Raw genomic sequence first — 19,484 nt, forward strand, 5'->3', positions numbered from 1 at the left:
AATGGAACGTGCCCATTCTAAATAATTTCAGGTGGGAAAATCGTTCCAAGTTGACGGATAATTGCAGAAAGGACGTCCCAACCCCTCGAGCCGGGGCCGTCCGTCCGCGCAGCCTCGGAAGCCCCTCGCCGCGGCCGGGAGGACCGCCGCCGGCCGGGCCGCCGCTTCCTGCCCGCGGGCGGCGCACCCGGACCCCGGGAAGGTGCCGCTTGGGGAAACGTGGCACCGTCTCCAGCCCGCGTCTCGGGCGCTGCCGCGCGGCGGCCGAGCGCTCCAGCGAGCCGGGTCGGGAAGGCGGCGCGGCGGCCGCGCACTGGCCCGCGGGGAGAGCCGCCCGCAGCGCCGGCGCCCGCCCGGGGACGGGAAGTGGCGCCCCGCCCGCCCTCGCGGCCCGCGGCCCCGCAGCCCCGCGCCGCCCCCTTTCTCTCGGCCTCTCCCTCGGCCTCCACACCCGGGCCGAATTCTTGCATAAATTATGCCAGGCGCGCCTGACGTCAGGTGGCGGCGCGCGGGCGCGGGCGCGGCGAGGAGGGAGCCGGCGGCGGGCGCGCGCGGCCCCGCGGCCTCGGGCGCGCGCAGGCGTGTCGGGCGCGCGCAGGCGCTGGCGTGCTGGGGCCGCGGCGGCGGCGGCGGCGGCGGCGACGGCGGCGGCGGCGGCGGCGGCGGCGACGGCGGCGGCGGCGGCGGCGGCGGCGCGGGGGTTGAGCCGTGGTAGTGCGGACGCGCTCGTGCTCGGGAACTATCGGATTAAACTTGAATCGAGTGCAATTACACAAAGGAGCGCCGCTGAGGAGGCGACCCGGGGACCCGGAGACCCTGAAACTCGCCAGAGCCGCGTTCGCCCCCGGCCAACTCCGCGCCCGAGGACTCAACCCCCTGGCCGCGGCCGCCGAGCCAACTCCGGAGCCCGCTCTGCGTTTTGTTTCCCCCTCGGCACAGGGCAGCGGAGAAGCCCTCCCGCCCGCCCGACCCGGTAAGCGCGAGAGTTCGCCGGGCGCCCCCAGGAGGGGCGGCGGCGGCAGGAAATCGCTCCGGGCCGGGGCCGGGGCCGCGCGAGGAGTTGGGAGCGAGGAGTTGGGCGTGTGCGGGGCGAGGGGCTAGAGCGGGCGGGGGCCGGGGCCGGCGCTGGAGCGCAGCGCCGCCCGGGCCGTGTCGCCGGCGTCGCCGCCCGGGGGGCCCGAACCCGCGCCCGGAGCGCCGCCCGGCGACCCAACTTTTGCCTGCGTCCGCTGGGCCGGCGGCGGCGGCGGCGCGCGGTCCGGCCGAGGGTCACTTCCTCGCATGTAAATGGCTTTTTGTTGTGCTGCCGGCGTGGGGGGGGACGGGGGACAGGAGGGAGCGTGTCTGCGCGCGGGGGAACGCGAGCGCGTTTCCTCCCGCCGGCGCCGAGCACGAGTTGCCGGCTCCATTCGAAAGAAAAAGGAAGGAGGAAAAGTTGGGCTGCAACTCCAGTGCGAGTGGGCGATGGGCGCGCGGGCGCGGGGCGGCTGAGCAGCGGAGGCGGCGGCTCGGGGACGGCGGCGACCCCCGCCTCCAGCCCCCGCCCCCCGCCCCGGACCGACCACGCCGCGCTCGCCGGGAGCGGCGGCCGCACCGGCGCGAACAAAGTGCGTCCCTCCTGGCGCGGCGGCGCCGGCCCGCGCGGGGACGGCCACCGGGCGAGGTGGGTCGGCGGCGAGGAAAGTGCGCGGGGCGCCGCGTGGGGCGGGGGCGGCGCGAACACGCGGCGCGGGGGGCGTCCCGAGCCCGGCCCGTGCCGGCCGCGGGCGCGGAGTTGCGAGCCCGGAGCCGGGGGCTCCCGGGGCTCCCCGGCGGCTCCCAAGTGCGCGAGGAGGAGAAGAAAGGGAGCAGGGTCGGGGCGAGCGCGGGGAGGCGCGGCGCGGAGGGAACCCCACCTTGCCGAGCTGGCCGGGCCAACGGCGGCGGCGGCTGCATAATAGCGACTTTAAGCCCCCGGAGGCAGCTCAGCTCCCCCATCCCCGAGTCCTCCGGGGGTCAACGCCGAGGGGGGGTGTCACCAGGTGGCCCCCGGGGTGGCCCGGGTGCGCTCTGCCCCCGCCGAGATCCGCCGTTCGGGGCGTGAACGGCCGAGGTGGCTGGAGGCCAGGCGGTCAGCGGGCAGAGGAAGGAGGGCGGTGGGGGACGCGTTGTTTGTTTGGTTGGCACCGGGGGTGCGGGGGCGCGGGCACCCGGAGGGCTGCGGTGCGGGGCGGTCGCGTCGGCGCGGGGCGAACGCGGCCGGGGGGCGGGGGAGGGCGGCGGATCCCGGGCGCGGGGGGGCGGGGGGTCGGGAGGCTCCGGGGAAGGAGCCGCCGGCCCCGAGCAGCCATCATTACCGAGCCGCCTTTCTCCGGATGGCTGTGCCTCGAGGAGCCCCGCGCCGTGGGAGCGCACCCCGAACTCGCGGCCGCCCGCCCGCCCGCCGGCTTTGTGAGCGCCCCCGTCGAGCGGACGCGCGGGGAGTGCTTCTGCTACCCGGCGGCCGGTTTTCCTGGAGGTCACTTTTAGGGACTGTTCACGCCTCGTTTTTAAACTAGTTTTTTTCCTCCTCTTCCAAACAGACAATGGACAAAAGAAAAGTAGCAACCCACATGGAGAGTTTCCTTTTGAATTGCTAGAATTAGATACACTATCCAGCTCTCCACTTGCTAAGTATACTTTTTAGTTTCCCATTGTATATTATCTAGCCATCGATTTAAAGAACTTATCTTGAAATATGTCCATTCTCTGGGCTTGATTTTTGGGCTGCATTAAATATTTTAACTTATTTCTAAAGGATTATGTGAAGGCCCTGATTTTTATTTTCTGAAAATTCTCATTAAAGCCGTCTTTGCAGTGGGCAGTACCTTTCAGAGAGGTTGAGTGTGTTTTCCCCCCATTTGTCTCCCGATAAGGGGAGGTGGGAGTACTCACTAAAGGTAATAATCAAATAGAAAACAACAACAACAAACCACACAAAACTTATCCTTATTTCCTCACAGATCTAGTCTAACGATGGCCAAAAAAAAAAAAAAAAAAAAAAAAATCGTACTGACTGTGATCTTAGCAGCATGGGAACCTGATTTATCCCAGTTATAATTCCGTTTAGATTGTAGCAATGTGTAAGTAGTAGGTAATTTCTTATTTCAGAAATAACTTGAGCAGTGATTCTGCGAAGTTGAATCCGCCTCCCAGCCCCCAGAGTACATCTGTCGCGGAGTGTTTTTGTCTTGCTGTTGCACAACAGAAGCCCTCCAGTCTTTACCCTAAAATGGCAGCTTTCATTTGACTGGGGCCCATTCATTGACAATGATAATAAAGAGGCTGAAAGCTAGATGCTTGGGGCACGGAGCAGGACTGGGTTTGCCTTTCTAGGTGATAGTAAGTGGGAGACATTTTATGTCTTCCAGATTTGTTCACAGAAAGTTTGTTTTCCCTGAAAAATCTGTTCTGTGGAAAAAAGTTACAAGGTAAACAGAATTTGGAAGTGGAAAGCTGACTTGCAGCAAATTTTAGAAACTAAGTTTTCTTGTTTTGCCAAATAGTGAAATTATGACATCCCCCCCCCCCCCCCCCGCCCTTTTGGTAACCAGCTAAAGGGACATGGTGGATTTTTGTGAGGCTTGTAGCAGGTGAATTTCATCACCATAACACTCAAGAATTGTTTTCTAGCACTATGGATTTTATTGTTTATAGTCTGTTGATATTTTCTATTTTTTTTCCTCCCTCTGTGCAAGCCAGTAAATTGAAGCTTGACGAATTCTGTTCTAGGTTTTTCAGGATTCAAATGAGTTTCTTGATAAGAAATGAATAATTATAATAAAGGGACTGGTATGTGCATTCCAAACTGTAATTATATTGGTTTAATCAATGAAATTATTTTTACGTCAATTAAAAAAATTGTTTCCTTTTCTATGTCTTAATTTTGAAAGTCAGGATAGAGAAATGTAGGTCATTTATAGGTGACGGTGATGGTTAAAAACTCAAACATTATTTTCCTCTTTTGAGGAAAAAAAATAGCACTTTTGTTTTTTTTCCCCAAGTTGAGAATACCTAAGTTGAGTTTAAAATAGCAGGTCTAGTAACTTAATTTTGAAGCAGTACTTTCATAGATTCTCCTGTACTTGGTTTAGTTGTTAATCAGTTCGACTTATAGGACTATTTCCAAAACTTTTTTCATGAGCGTCTTACTTTTATTGAGTTAAAATGAATACCATGGGGAGTACCTTTATAAAACTGCATCAAAGAAATGTGACAATTTTTTCTTCATACAGATGCAGTCAGTAATGTACTACCTATTGTATAGTTTTTAGGCAGAAAGGTCAAAAGTAAAAGAATATTTTCGTCTATGAGAAAATACAGTCGGAGTGCTTCTACGTACATGCCGTGTAACCCGTAAGAGCAATCTCAGTGCCGAGTTTAGAGTAGTTATTTCAAACCTAGCCGAAGAGCATTTTATTCCCTGTGCTTGAGAAAGTGTCACCATCCATTTGGTTACTTTTGATTCAGCAATCACTGGCAAGCTTTCGATGTGTAAAACGACAAATAAGAGGCGGTGCTTTCCCTCACAGAGTTTACCATCTACTAGGAGAGCGCGTTCTATAGGTAACCAAGTACTCATATTTTAACTTTTAAGATCAGCTTTGGATGTGTTGTTATTGTCCATCTTTTATTATCCGTACATGGCCTTTCAGGTTTGATAGTAGTCGCCATGGCCGTCTTATAGACATCTACTATAAATAAGGCATTGCAAGAATAAAAATGCTTAGTCAGGGCTGAGCAAAATGTGTGGCTGCAAAAAAATGACCCTTAAAATTTCAGCTTTGTAATCAAGTGATTTGCTTCCAGTATTCAGATGCTTTCTAGATGTAAACAAACCAGCACTTAGATAGATGCAGGTCACAGAGCTAAATTCACTAAGGTAGATGGGGAAGGAGCATCTGGGGTGATGATGGTGAGATGATGTCGGGAACATGATGGCGCTGTGTGACTCTTTAATTGTCTTGTTCATTCACTCGGACACTTTTGTATATCTTTAAAAGAGTATTCTTTTTATGCCCTTTTAGAAATTCAGAATTTTGTATTGTTATATCTTATCAGGTTTCTAAAGCCATTATAGCTTTATCAGTTTGGGAGATAAAATTTTCCTTTTTCTCTGGAGATCTTTATTATTCTGTCCTAGTTTTTTTTTTTTTTTTTTAAAGAAAACTTTGACATTCAAAGATGATGGATGATGTAAAAATATGAAAGAAATTGGGAGTAAATGATCACTTTTCTATTTCTATCACTTTTCTGTTTTTCTACAAAAAATATGAAGATGTAATGATTTATTTTAATTTGGGTATTACTCAGTTGCACTTATGGCAAAAGCCCATAGCTGATTATGGTGGTAGTTAAGAGCTGGGATGGTAATTAAAAACATTAGTACCGTTCTTTTATATTTTACTTTTATCAATATATTAAAATTCTTAAATGAAACCACACCTGTGTGATAAAAATAATAAATAGAAACAGGAAATCATAATGATATTGTCAAGTAGAAATTCATCTTACAGTCATTAGTAAATCTTTGGATATTTAGAGCATGAGGACCTTGGAGAGCTAGTTGAACTTTCTCATTTTACAGATTGAGGAACTAAAGCCCAGAGGATTAATTAAAGGAGCCGTCTCTGGCTGGCCACCCAGTTACTGCCGGCAGAGCTGCCTTGGTCATGGTTGTCTTCCTGGTGCCTAGCTGGGTGCTCATGCAGGGGAGTGCCGGGTTGGTCTTTGTTGGATGACTGAGCTGCTTCGGGAAGAGACTAGCTCTTCCTCTTATGTTCTGACTCAAAAGCACCTTTTGGCTTAAGCATCCTATAGCCTATGCTCACATAGCTCTTAAGGGTGTTCTTAAGCCAACGGCATTGTATTTGCCTCTGTGTGGTGGTTTGGAGGTTTTTTTGGGGAGGCGGGGAGCGGGGAGGTATGATTATCCATCTAGAGAAATGCAGAGAAAATTATTCTGAGACTTGATTATTGTTTTCATTATAGAAGCACGTATTCATTACCGTAACTAGGTTCCAGTACCTTTAACTAATGTTAGGTGACTGCAAACATAATTGTTTTCTCAGGGAAATATTTTTGGAGGTTTTTGTTTTGTTTTTATTTTGAAAAGTAAAAAACTATCTTTTTAAAAATAAAAATAAGGTAGAATAGTAATGAAGAAGCATTACTTGGCAGTAAGAGGCCGATTGGTCCCTGAGCTTGTTTGTTTGTGGCCATGTGGCATCAAAGACACTTTCTTCAGTGGTCCTTTTGACCTTACACCACTGCTGTAGGTGCCAGGCTTGGCTCTAGTGGCTAGTGACTGGGCTGTGATCAGTTTTCCTGTTTCACCTGTTTTCTTGTTCATCGGCTCAAGTGTCTATTGGGTACCTGCTACCTCAAAGGCGCTGCTCTATGCCTGAGTTAGGAATACAGTGGTGCCAGGAGAAGACATAAAAGACCCACGCGAAACATAGAGCCACCGCAACGTCATAGGTGCTGGGCGGCGGACTGGGAGGAAGGACAGTCACCTGTTAGGAGCGGCTTCAGCGCTGCCGTCCAAGCGATGGTAAGGAGAAAGGGGCAGTGCTAGCCCACCTGGAGGGAGGCAGCGTGTCTGAGGCCCACGGAGAGCAGCTAGATGACACTCAAGAGGCGGGCACAGGCCAGCTTGGGCGGGGCTAACAGGATATGGAATTTGGGATTTAAAAAAAAAGCAGCAGAGCCACTGGTGAGTGTTAAGCCGGGCTTGACATGAGCAGGCTTGTGTTTTGAAGACTGAATTGGTGGGTGGGGCAGAGGAGAGAGAATAGGCTGGGAACCTCGTCCTGCCCGCTATTGCTGTGGTCCACGGGGTGGGAAGGACCAGTGGTTTGGGCTAGACTGGTGGTCGTGGAGATGGAGAAGTGGACAGGTTGGAGAGATATTTAGGAGGCCCAATGACTTGTATTTGAAGACAGATTTGTTCTCAGGCAGAGGAAGGTGTCAGGGAGCGTAGGTTTCTAGTGTATTCGCTGCATGGCCGGCTGGCTGGGGTTGCTGCTCTCCGAGGTAGGGAGCACCTGATCAGGACCTGGTCTGAGGAGGAAGTTCACGAGCTCTTGAAGCATGTGACTGAGGTGGCCGATAGCGGACCGTGAAACTGTTGCTTCAGCCTTCTTTCCATTGCTAGCGGCATTCTAAAACTTCCCAGAATAGTCTGCCAGCTTCCCCCCAAAGATGTCGGTGTATGGCGAGCCCACCAAGGATTGCTGGTGGTGTCAGTGGAAGGGGAGAGAAGAGGGAAACTTTGTTATCTACCTTGATATATGGTACTTTCTTACTTGCTTAATAGGAGTTTGCTTGCTCATACAAGGAAGAGGACCCTCCGGTGAGCAGACTTTGCCACATTTTGTCCTTGTCATGGTTGTCTTCCTGGTGCCGCTTTCTGTTGCTAGTTATGTATTGGGACGAGGTCCTTGGACTCCCGGAAGATAGCTGGTGCTCCCCATGGAGGAAACTGGTCGCATTTTAGGAGCCGGTTGTGGCCAAACATGGGTGTGGTAGAAATGAATGCATTACTTAGGTAATTGTGGAGGGAAATACTGTCCTCGGTCAGAACACTCACCTGTTCTGGGGGAGGAACTATGTATAAACTACCTTAATATATCTTAACAGTCACTTTGTTCAATTATTATAAAAAGTGGATGATAGAGCGCGATTGGTCGCAAGTGAGAGATGCTAATTGATAAATCCAGAAAAGCTTCCAAGTTGCTGACTTTATATTATATGAGAAAAAGTATGAAAACCCTGAACATTCATCTTTTGTTTTTTTGTTTTTTTGTTGTTTTTTTAAGAATAAACGGTCAATTTTATTGGGCTCAGACTAAGAATCCATGGGTCTTGAGGACCTCTGTGAATTTGTCAGTTTTCTTGTCTATGTTCTTTTCGGCCTGCTTCCGTAGCCTCATGAGCTGCTGCTTTTTCGGGTAGTGGATCTTGGCCTTCTCCTTTCTCTTCTCCTCCAGTGTAGCCGTTACTGCCTGGTACTTCCGCTAACCTCATGAGCCAGGCGCCCTACGTAGGCAAACTGGGGGTGGGGTAGAGGGAGAAACGAAGCTGTAAGAAAACGAGGCCAGGGTGACTAGGGGAGGGGCATTGACATCCCGTCCTAGAGGATCCCAGTCCAGCCATACAACTTTTCAGCAAGCCTGCGCTCAAGAGACACAGCCACCCCTGGCAGGGCTCTCTGCTCCTCCTGGCATCAGCTGAGCCATTGGCTTTATCGGCACTGCCCACAGTGGCATCCGCAGACCATCGTGAGAAAAAGCCATCATCTGCTGAACATTTATCTTGAAACAGTTTTTTTGTTTGTTTATTTTGTTTTTTGTATCTTTGTTTCTGCCAGTTTGTATAGTAACGATGTTACCCATTTATTTATTTTTAATTTTTTTGTTTTTGTTTTTGTTTTTTGCGGTACACGGGCCTCTCACTGTTGTGGCCTCTCCCGTTGCAGAGCACAGGCTCCGGACGCACAGGCTCAGCGGCCATGGCTCACGGGCCCACCCGCTCTGCGATATGTGGGATCTTCCCGGACCGGGGCACGAACCTGCGTCCCCTGCATTGGCAGGCATTGGCAGGCATTGGCAGGCGGACTCCCAACCACTTTGCCACCAGGGAAGCCCTTATTTTTAAATTTTTAAAAAAAGTTTATTTATTTTTGGCTGTGTTGGGTCTTTGTTGCTGCATGCGGGCTTTCTCCAGCTGCGGCGAGTGGGGGCTACTCTTCGTTGCGGTGTGCGGGCTTCTCGTTGCGGTGGCTTCTCTTGTTGCGGAGCACGGGCTCTAGGCGCGCGGGCTTCAGTAATTGTGGTTCGCGGGCTCAGTAGTTGTGGCTCGGGGGCTCTAGAGCACGGGCTCAGTCGTTGTGGCGCGTGGGCTTAGTTGCTCCACAGCCTGTGGGATCTTCCCGGACCAGGGCTCGAACCCGTGTCCCCTGCATTGGCAGGCAGATTCTTAATCACTGCGCCACCAGGGAAGCCCTACCCGTTTATTTTTGTTATAGGTCAGACATTGATCTTCGTGTGCAGGGAGAACCTTCCTGGGGCTCTCTGTCTTTGGTTGGGGCTCTATTTCAAAGGTGCTCTGTTTGACATTGGTCCTCATAGGCCTTTTTGGTGTCCTTGTGACTTGATCGAGTCCACCAGGGCCCTCCCTGACTTCCTCAGGGTGGGCACGATTGTGTGGCTTTGCAGATTTTTCAGGCGCTTACATGAGCTGTAGGGGCATGCTACATCTGAAAGTTTTACTCTCACTTCTAGTGGTTTTGAGGGATTATTTGGATACGTCTAAAATTTAAGGGTAGTAATGTTCCCATGTGGTGACATAGTAGGAAAGCTGGGCTCTTCTGTCCACACTTTCTCTTTTTGTGCCTACTGTACTCATGGGGGGCATAGATCTTGGTATATCTTGACCCCTAAGACAATTGGGTTCCATGCCTTTCACCCTAATGCCCTTCCTCTCCCACGGAGATGAGGAGAGCAGTTGTTCTTGTGGAGGTTTTATTCCGTGGTGGCCGGGAGTTGTGGCGTCAGAAGGATCAGCTAGTGAATCAGAAAAATAGGAACAATAATACTCTCAACCAGCCGGGGTTACTAACGGCAGAAGATTGCATGAGGTATCCCACCTAAAGCACTTGGTATAGCGTAAGGCATATTTATTGAGTAGTTACTAGCTAACTGGTAGTCATTGAACTTATCAAACCATGTGTCTTGGTTTTAATTTAAAAAGTCCCCAGATCCTAAATCATGACTGGCCAAGCACGAGAGGCCTGCAGTGGATCCTGGCTGCACGGTTTTCACCTTTCCTCAGAAGTTGACATCAGAATTAACATGGGTGTGTGCCTGTATCCAGGCACAGAACTGGATGTTATTCACCTAGTCCTCTCATTGACTACGCAGAGGCGGCTCGGATACTCCAGACACTATAAATGGCACATCTGAAGGAGAAGTTGCTTTCTGGCTACAGAGCTACCCGTCTGCTGGCTGAGCTGTGGCTGTCTTACCAGGGAACCCGTCAGTCCTGTTTTCCCCAAACCTGCAGTTCTCCGTAGTCGGTGGGAGATGTTAGCCTGGGTAAACAGTGGTGGGCATCTTCCATCCATTCTGGAGCGTTAGAACCTTCCAGTATAGACTGGAGAGATACACGGTGTTCTCAAAATCTGTAACTCTAGGTCCTCAAGTCTCTGAACGTCGGGGCCGGTCCTTTTCCCCCAAATTCTGTGCCTTGCTTAAGGAACGGACAAGAAGCTATCTAAAATGGGTAGATTTGGGGTGGGATCTGGGATAGGAGTAGCAAGGAGAAAGCGAAAAGGTTCCCTGCCTCTGCAAAGGTGAGGCTGTGGGGCAGCTTCCTTGGAATCCCGCTGCTCTCCAGATTGGCATGACAGTGGGAGAGATGGAACGAAGACAGCTTTTGTTTTGTTTTATCCTATTTTATTTTCACTGAAAAGAGACTCTAAAGGGAAAATGAAATGGGACAGAGTAGAAACAGTTGACAGACATGAGCCTGTGGAAGTTCCCCGTATTCTTCCGTCCTTACTGCAAGGTTGAAAAATTGGAGAAGCTGCTGCTGCCTTTTTTTAAAAATTTTTTTAATAATTTATTTATTTAATTTTACTTTTGGCTGCGTTGGGTCTTCGTTGCTGCACGGGCTTTCTCTAGTTGCAGCGAGCTGGGGATACTCGTTATTGTGGTGCGCGGGCTTCAGTAGTCGTAGCACGCGGGCTCAGTAGTTGTGGCTTGCGGGTCCGCGGCATGTGGGATCTTCCCGGAACAGGGCTCGAACCCATTTCTTTCTTTTTTTTTTTTTCTGCGGTATGCGGACCTCTCACTGCCGCGGCCTCCCCCGTTGCGGAGCACAGGCTCCAGACGCGCAGACTCAGCGGCCACGGCTCACGGGCCCAGCCGCTCAGTGGCACGTGGGATCTTCCCGGACCGGGGCACGAACCCGTGTCTCCTGCATCGGCAGGCGGACTCTCAACCACTGCGCCGCCAGGGAAGCCCTCGAACCCATTTCTTGAATAACAGTGACTCTAAGGGCTTGATCTCAGTAGCTACCACGTGCGGAGCGTAGGCTTTATTTGAGTTTGCATTTTGCTAACCTGTTTACTTACGTGGACTGTTGGTCACTGACTACCAAAGTAGGATTAATCAAATCGCTGAGGTAGGAGCAACAGTTGCCATTATGTAGGTGAGGAAATGGAGTTTTAGAGATTGTTTAATAAATTTGCCCAAGAATACGGCTATTAATGGTGGAGTTGGGACTCAAATCAGGACAAGCTTACTTAAGACCATGTAGCATTAACCTCTCTGCAGAAGTTGCCTTGGAGGCTCGCATCAGAATGACCTTGGCCTTAGAAGCATCCGTCTCAAGGCTTACACACCTGTGCTTTCAAGGTCCACCTCTGGGAGTGACGTTGAACGGCCCAGAGCTGCCCATGAACGCATTAGCGTCAGGGAGGCTTCTTTTCCTCACAAGTCATACCTTATCGATTGCAAACACTTTCTACCGAAAAGACACTCACTTATTGTAAGACTTACTAGTGTTCTACCCTGTCCTTATCAGTCCAAGACGTGGCCAACATCAGAGTATTCCGCTTGCTACAGAATTGGCTGTCCTCAGAGTTTCTTCCCAGGGTTTATCCAAGGTGTATTAGTTCATGGAGCATCTTTGTCTCACTGCAGAGGACTTGAGTTGCTCAGGAAAGAAGACAGGATGTTCCCTAAGCTCCCAGCCGTAGCACTCGCTCTTGGTAAATACTTAACCTAGTCAACAGCCAGACTCAAGGAAGTACTTGCACACCGCTTCTGCTCACATGCAGGACGACGGGCCGTCCCCTGCAGCTGCACGCTGCCTGGTGTCAGTAGGTCTCAGATTCGGATGTATACAGCAGTAGATAGGCTCATATGTTACGGGGTGGATGTGTGTTCCTTTTTCAGGGGATTTAAAAACAAAAAAACAAAAAAACGATAGTATCCCAAATCCTAATACTCCTTTGCGTCTTAGAACTATTCTATGGTGACATATCTAGATTCTGTATATGTTTATGGGTTTTATTCCTTCACAACTGAACAGATAGTTGTCCAGCTTAAGTACAGTAAATCTCTTGTTAAAACTTGAAGTTTTGCTATTTTTGGTGCACTTGAAATTTTAACTTTTTTCTGATTGTGTTAAGTTTCAGAGAGCTAGGTTTATCACCAGAATTGGCATTTTAAGTTTTCCATTTTCTCCTCTCATTAAAAAACAAAAAATAAAAATCTAGGCTGGTGTTTGAAGCAAAGTTCAAGTTTATAGGGAGCTTTGTGGCTGCTGTGGGCTGTTGAGAGCCGTTTCGTTTAGCTGCTGGGGTCGAGCAAGATAAAGAGAACCCTGTCTCATGTGCTGTCACATACTTAGTAGGGATGCAATAAAATGACGCAATCAGGTAATTTCCCACATGGTTCAGCCCATGGGTGGTGACACGGCTGTACCTGAATTGTGGGCAGGCAGGCGGTGTCACCGTGGAGTACCTGGGAAACGTGGTGTTTGTCATGGTGTGAACGAAAGGTGATGTACTGCCTGAGGATCTGCACGGAAGCCCAGCTTTTGCTGGTGGATTGGTGACATAGGGGACCGACTGTCAGTCGCTTGTTGTAGTTCAGGCTCTTCAGAACTTGAAGAAATGCCCACATAGGGACTTCCCTGGTGGCGCAGTGGTTAAGAATCCACCCGTCAGTGCAGGGGACACAGGTTCGAGCCCTGGTCCTGGAAGATCCCACGTGCCGTGGAGCAACTAAGCCTGTGCACTACAACTACTGAGTCTGCGCTCTAGAGCCCGTGAGCCACAACTACTGAAGCCCACGTGCCTAGAGCCGTGCTCTGCAACAAGAGAAGCCACCACAGTGAGAAGCCCGTGCATCGCAAAGAATAGTAGCCCCTGCTTGCCGCAACTAGAGAAAGCCCACACACAGCAACGAAGACCCAATGCAGCCAAAAATAAATAAATAAATAAATTTTTAAGAAAAAGAAATGCCCACATCATCAGCATTATCCTTTATGGATCACCACCACCATAATAACAACATTCAGAATAGTAATATCTTCACTTGGCAAACCTGAAAATGACTCGACTACCTGTACCTCTTCTAAAAAAGACTGCATGAGCCAGCTGTTGAATTTAGTAAGTGATCTGATTTGCTTTGCCTGCCAGCTCCAGGCTAGAGGTAAGAAAAAGGGTCTTTTTATTCAAAGCATTACAGCATTAATTTATATCCTTATTAAATTTTCTTGTGTTTATCTCTTCCAATATTCTATTTTGTGAAAGGAACCCCAGCTTTCCCTTTTCGCACTGTTTTGAGATAGTTGCATAGAAAATGCTGGTCCTTCATTCCTGGGCAGAAAAGCTAACAGTATATAGTGGTTTCTGGGGGAAGAGGGAGCAGCTGCTGCGAGCCTGGCCTCTGCCTCTGTCCTGTAGCTTTTCAGCAATTGTCTCCGCTCCCCGCCCTTCCACCCAACCAGGATTCAGAGGTACAAGGTGGTTTCGCAGAAATAATGCATCGATTGGTCTTTAAGGAAGAGTAGAATGGTGAGCTGGATGATGTGGCTTTTTCATCTGTTTTCTCCAAGGGACCTGTAAAACGGGTCTGTTTACGTGACTTTGAGGATCTTATATAATTATTTAAAAAGTCCATCTGGTAAAATTAGAATAACTAATAAAATAGATATTTATTGGGGCCTTAGAATGAACACAGTCACCTGAGGTGCTTGTTAAAAATGCATATTCTGGGATTTCCCTGGGGGTCCAGTGATTAGAACTTGGTGCTCTCACTGCCAAGGCCACAGCTTCAATCCCCGGTCGGGGAACCGAGATCCCACAAGCCTCGCAGCGTGGCCAAACAAACAAATGCAGATTCCCTATGCCAGTTTTTTTCCTGAATTAAAATCTCTGCGATAAGAACCTGCTGTATAAAAAAAAAATAGAATAAAATTCAAAAGAAAAAAATCTCTGTGGGCCATCTAGAGTCTGAATTTTTATCTAGGTGCTTCTGATAACATTCTAAAAGGCCACACGTTTAGACCAGTATGTTAGTTATACAGTGAACGTACCATGGAAATACAGAACAGTTCAGAAAAATGGTAACATATATTTTTACAATACATTTTGGAATTTCGCAAGTAATGTTATTCTCTTACACGTAAATGAATGAAATGTAGCTGCTATTTGAGATACCAGTTATATAAAAGGTAAAGATGGACACATGGTTGAGCTTGGAAGTATAGTCCACTTCAAAGGTGGCGGTAAACAGGTCAGAGAGCAGCATGGGTTGTATTTGTTAAATTTTATTTTCATTTCTGCCACAGAATAATGAAAAACTTGTCTTATGTGTGGTTCTAGTCTATGTGGTATGAAAAGTGAGTGGATTTAGGGGACTTCCCTGGCGATCCTGTGGTTAAGACTCCAGGCTTCCAGTGCAGGGCATGTGGGTTCGATTCCTGGCTGGGGAACTAAGACTCCCGGATGCTACATGATGCGGCCAAAAAAAATTAAAAAAAAAAATAATAAAAAAGAAGTGTTAGTGGATTTAATAGGCAGCAGTAACTGTTTAGGGGCACCCGTTCCAAGCGGTGTTGTCTCCAAGGGCAGGTCAAACACGTAAAGCGAGAGTGGCAGGGAGTTTGGTGGGTGGACTCGGCGGCGTCCTTCTCCCTGAGAGCCGGGTGTTCTGCGGAAGGTGATGGGAAGCGGCATCCGGGCTCTGTCCTCTCCCTTCCTTTCCGATTCGTTCCTCACTGACTGTGCCGGCCTCTTGCCCTGTCGTCTCCCCGGCCTGGACCGTGGCTGGGAGGTGCCGTCCGCGTCCTGGGCCTGCTCCCCGGGGTCCTCATTCCTCTGCTGCCCCCTGAATACAGCCTGCGTCCTGCACCCAGAGTGCCCGTCTCGGCTTCTCTAGGGCCCAGTTCAGACTCACAGCTCCAGCTCCTGTTTCCAGGTGGTTAACTCCTAAGACTGTATTTTTATTTCCAGTATCGCCCCCAGACGTCTGTTCTTAATGTTCCCCACCTGTCTGAAACAGAAGTCTTTTCAACACCCCCCGGCCCCCCTTTTCCTGCCTGAAGCCCAGCCCCGCATCTGAGCATCTGAGTCCGAACGACGTGCTCCGTGCCGCCCCGCGTCCTGGCCTTTGCTGGCCCACTGCAGGCTCCTCTGAGTTCAGGGGGGCACCTTCCACTGCGCTGCACCCTTGAGACCCCCGCCCGCCCGTTAGAACACAGTCCCCGGCCTGCTGAGCCCTGGCTGTCATCACCGTCGCCTGCCTGCGCTGGTTGGAGGAGACCCCCGCCCTCCCTCGCCGCTCCCGGCGTCCTCCTTGGGCGCCCTGCCGCCCCGGCTGGAAGCACCCAGGCTCCCGCAGAGGCATCCTGCTCCACGCCTCCGGGTGTAGCCGGGCTGACAGGTTTAAAGCGAGGCTCCGTCTCAGGCGGGGCGGGGTTGCCCTGTGCCTGCGGCCTGGCCCCTCCCTGGCCTCCCCAGTGACAGGCTCCAGCCCTGCCTGGCTGTCCCCCAGCTGGTTCAGAATGTGTGTGGGGAGAGGAGGTGAGAGTCCCTCCTCAGGCCTCAGCCCGTGTCGTGTCCCCGGCGTCCGGTCGGAAGGCCTTTCTTTATTCCTGGTCGAGGTGTCCTGATTAGGTGCTTAAGATGCCCTGTGGGTCGTCGGTCCAGGGGTATGCAGGTTAGCACAGTAATGTCCGTGTGATAATCTGGTGTCGGAGGGAAAGCTGTTCAACTAGCAGCTGAAGTCCTCTTGGGGGAAGTCGCTTGCTGCGGCGAGCGTGGCCTGAGGGACTGTGCCGGAGCAGGTGCCCTTCGCACCAGGGAACCATGTGGTGGCAGTGGCATCAGGGCAGACGGCTGCCTTCCGCGGTGGCTGCTCAGGCGGGGGCCTCAGAAACGGGCCTCCAAGGTCACGGCAGAGTGAGCTCTTACATAAGGGCCGCACCCAAGTCGGCTGTAGGAAGGACTTCATGAGTGCAAAGGCGTGGCCAGTAAGGAGCAGGGAAAATTCAACAGTGTTTTCAGATTTCCACCTCTAAAGGGTAAATGGTGATTTCTGGGTGAGGTTTATCGTGAAGTCTTTTTGGGTTTTGGAAACATGGATGTGTCTGGTGAAAGCTGTTCTCGTATGGACTCTTTGAGGAGATAGATAAGAATTAGGAGTGTGCAGATCTTAAGAATATTCTTGTGACTTTAACGTCTGTGAAGGGGTGCTTGAGTTCTGTGGGAGATACTAAACATGCTCACCGTGGCCGGGAACTGCAGGGTAGCACACCTGTGACGAGGTGGAACCGGACAGCGCGGCATGTAGTCAGGTGCCGAAAAGGGGTGGCGCTGTGGGCAGGGACTTGGTAGTGGAGGAGGGAATCAGCAGGTGTGACCTGTGCCCTTTGATAGGTTGGAGGGACTGAGAAATGACATGAGCAGAAAACACAGAGATACTGTGAGGCCAGGGTGCCCAGACCAAGCCGCAGGGGCGGGGCCCGTGGCCCCAGGGAGAGGGGCGCCCTGCCATACACCTGCCCTCCTCCCGGCCTCCTGGGACTGCAGGGAGCCCCGTTCCTGGGCCCAGGAGGGTCAGAGGTGGCTGGGAGCAGAAGGGCAGGGGCTGGACAGACGGGGTTGGGGATAGGCCGTGGCTAAATTGGAAGTTCAGACCCGGTGAGATCCTGACTTGCGTTAAGTGATGGAAATGGAGTTGAAAGGTTAGTCTGGCAACGCGTGGGGGATTGCGCTTGAAGAGGGACTAGAGGCAAAAAGTCAGAGGCTGTTGAAATAGCGTAGGCAGCCGCCGTGGGGCTGCACCAGGGCCAGGGGAATTGAGGAGCGGGGGAGACCTGGGAAGAGGGGGAGATCCGGGGGGGGGACGGAGAGCGGGGTGAGTCCCGGTCCTTCCAGGGGCCGGCTCGGAGCTGAGAATGGCTTCGCAGCCTCTTTTCAGGAGAGCCAAGGTTTGATGATTTGAACTTAGATTAGATCCCCAAATAGGAGACGTTTGAGGAGGGTGAGATGTGTGAAAAGATAAAAGGTCACTTTAGAAAGCTTCCAGAATAAAGCTACATCACTCACGAAGCTGTGCAACCTGCGAGCCAAAAAATAGCAAAATAGTAAATTTTTTTTTTAAGTAAAGTCAGTGTCTTATAAAAATGATTTTGGAACTGTTTTCACATGTAGTCTGACTTTATTTTTTTAAATGTCCTTACAACATGGGCATAGAATAACACGAACGAATTCTGCGGGATTGTTCCTATTGCTCTTTCAGAATCAAAACAGCACGATGGTAGCTGCTGGGGAGTTTGTTAAGAGGCTACGCAGTTACTACACACGGAAGTTATTCCGTTCACCATAGTTGAGCTTCCTTCTGAGCGTGTGTTCTGACGTTAGGACGAACCGTCTCGCCTTTTATGCTTCACCTGCTCTAACGTGTGCGTGTGGATCTATTAAAAAGACACATCAACAAATACAGTAGAGAAACAGCTGCAGCCCAGTAGAAAAGCAGTAGAGGATATAAGCAGGTCATGCATAGGAAGAAAATTTAATTGCCAAAAACATGAAAATTCCCAAATTATGGAGTAATAACAAAATGCAAATTAAAACGAGATACTTTTCCTCCTAATCACATTAGCAAAGATTTAAAAAACAGTTTTGATACTGACGGAATATGGTGAGACTTGCACGATCACTGCCGTCTGAGGTTCAGACTAAGGTTCAGCAAGTACAAACATTTTGGAAAGTAATTGGAGATTATATGTGTCCAGACCTTTATGAATGGCCATTCCAGTCATATCAGTCATCCATCCTAAGGAAGAATCTGAAATCCAGTCAGCTGTTATGAATAAGAGGTCACAGCATTTTTTTCTGACAGTGAGAAACTGAGAATGGTTGAATGTGTGCTGTGTTCATGTGTTAAGAGTATGATGCAGGCGTTACACATCACGCTTTTGAACAACATAAAGCCTCAACGAGTAGAGCACAAAAGAATATATTAACTGTGGTCCCAATTTTATACAAATTAAATCACAAGCCTAGGAAAAGACTAGGGAAAATACATCAATTTTAAAAATGAGTAGTTTCAGGGATTGACAGTTTCACTTAGTTAAAAGCTCTGATTCCGGAGTTACACAGGTCTGGTTTGAATCCCTGCCCAACTACTTACTGGCTGTGTGACTTTGGACAACTGACTTAGTAGCTCTATGACCACAGGCAAGTGTTTTTTTTTTTTTTTAATTTATTTTTGGCTGCGTTGGGTCTTCGTTGCTGCGCATGGGCTTTCTCTAGTTGCGGCGAGTGGGCTTCTCATTGCGGTCTCTTCTCTTGTTGCGGAGCACGGGCTCTAGGTGCGTGGGCTTCAGTAGTTGTAGCACGTGGGCTCAGTAGTTGTGGCTTGTGGGCTCCGGAGCGCAGGCTCAGCAGTTGTGGCGCACGGGCTTAGCTGCTCTGCGGCATGTGGGATCTTCCTGGAACAGGGATTGAACCTGTGTCCCCTGCATTGGCAGGCGGACTCACAGCCAATGCGCCACCAGGGAAGTCCCACAGGCAAATTTTTAAACTTATCTGAGACTCCGTTTCTTCAGCTGTGGCGGGGGGATGGTAACAGTGCTCAGCTCCTAGGCCTGTTGGGATTAACGCAGCGACGCTTCTGAAACACCTCGCACGGTGCTCGCTGCATTGTTAGCCTCCATAAATGTTATTTGGATTGTGGGTTATTTTTATTCTAATCTTTATATCCTTAAGTATTTTCTAAATTTTATACTGAAAGGTACTTTCATAATCAAGGAAAACAACCATCACCACCCCAAGAAGCTATCTTATACCAGATATGGAAAAAAGAACTCCTGACAGGTTTTCAGTGTTTTGTGGTATAGACAGAGAAATCTTTTTTTTTTTGCGGTACGCGGGCCTTTCGCTGTTGTGGCCTCTCCCGTTGCGGAGCACAGGCTCCGGACGCGCAGGCCCAGTGGCCATGGCTCACGGGCCCAGCCGCTCCGTGGCATGTGGGATCTTCCCGGACCCGGGCACGAACCCGTGTCCCCTGCATCGGCAGGCGGACTCTCAACCACTGCGCCACCAGGGAAGTCCAATAGGGAAATCTTTATAATCTCAACTAGTTACATTTCTGAAATGAATACCCCAATGTTTGCCTCTTAGGGTTTTCCCTTTTTCTAGATCACTGAGCAGTATTTGGCTTATTTTTTCTATCTCACAGAAATTTTGTTCTGCAGTAAGTTGAATTTAGGAGACCCCTGCCTTCTTTTTTTATCTTAAGTTTTCTGAAATCAAAGAAAACAAGAATCATCTTTTTAAAAACTTGTATAGATGAGATCTGAATTTGGTTAATATTTACTAAACATTTAGCACTCAGATTTCAGTGCTAGTGCATCTCACCTAATTGTTTAAATATGGGAGC

The 19,484-nt window shown here is 50.2% G+C and overlaps 1 protein-coding gene and 1 non-coding gene across 4 annotated transcripts in view; one reads left to right on the top strand and one right to left on the bottom strand.

The window, feature by feature from the left end:
* The first annotated feature begins 657 nt into the window (after positions 1-657).
* Positions 658-19,484, top strand: part of CHD7 (chromodomain helicase DNA binding protein 7) — a 178,219-nt gene continuing 159,392 nt past the window's right edge. For all 3 annotated transcript variants that reach the window (XM_059994689.1, XM_059994690.1, XM_059994692.1), the window contains exon 1: positions 658-973. The gene's annotated coding sequence lies outside the window, so the exon portion shown is untranslated. The remainder of the gene's footprint in view (positions 974-19,484) is intronic.
* On the bottom strand, positions 8,237-8,323 carry LOC132413442 (small nucleolar RNA SNORD35). The gene has a single exon (XR_009516736.1). It is a non-coding gene; the product is annotated as a small nucleolar RNA SNORD35 (small nucleolar RNA).

Source organism: Delphinus delphis, chromosome 17, assembly GCF_949987515.2.
Source record: "Delphinus delphis chromosome 17, mDelDel1.2, whole genome shotgun sequence".
Lineage (NCBI taxonomy): Eukaryota > Metazoa > Chordata > Mammalia > Artiodactyla > Delphinidae > Delphinus > Delphinus delphis.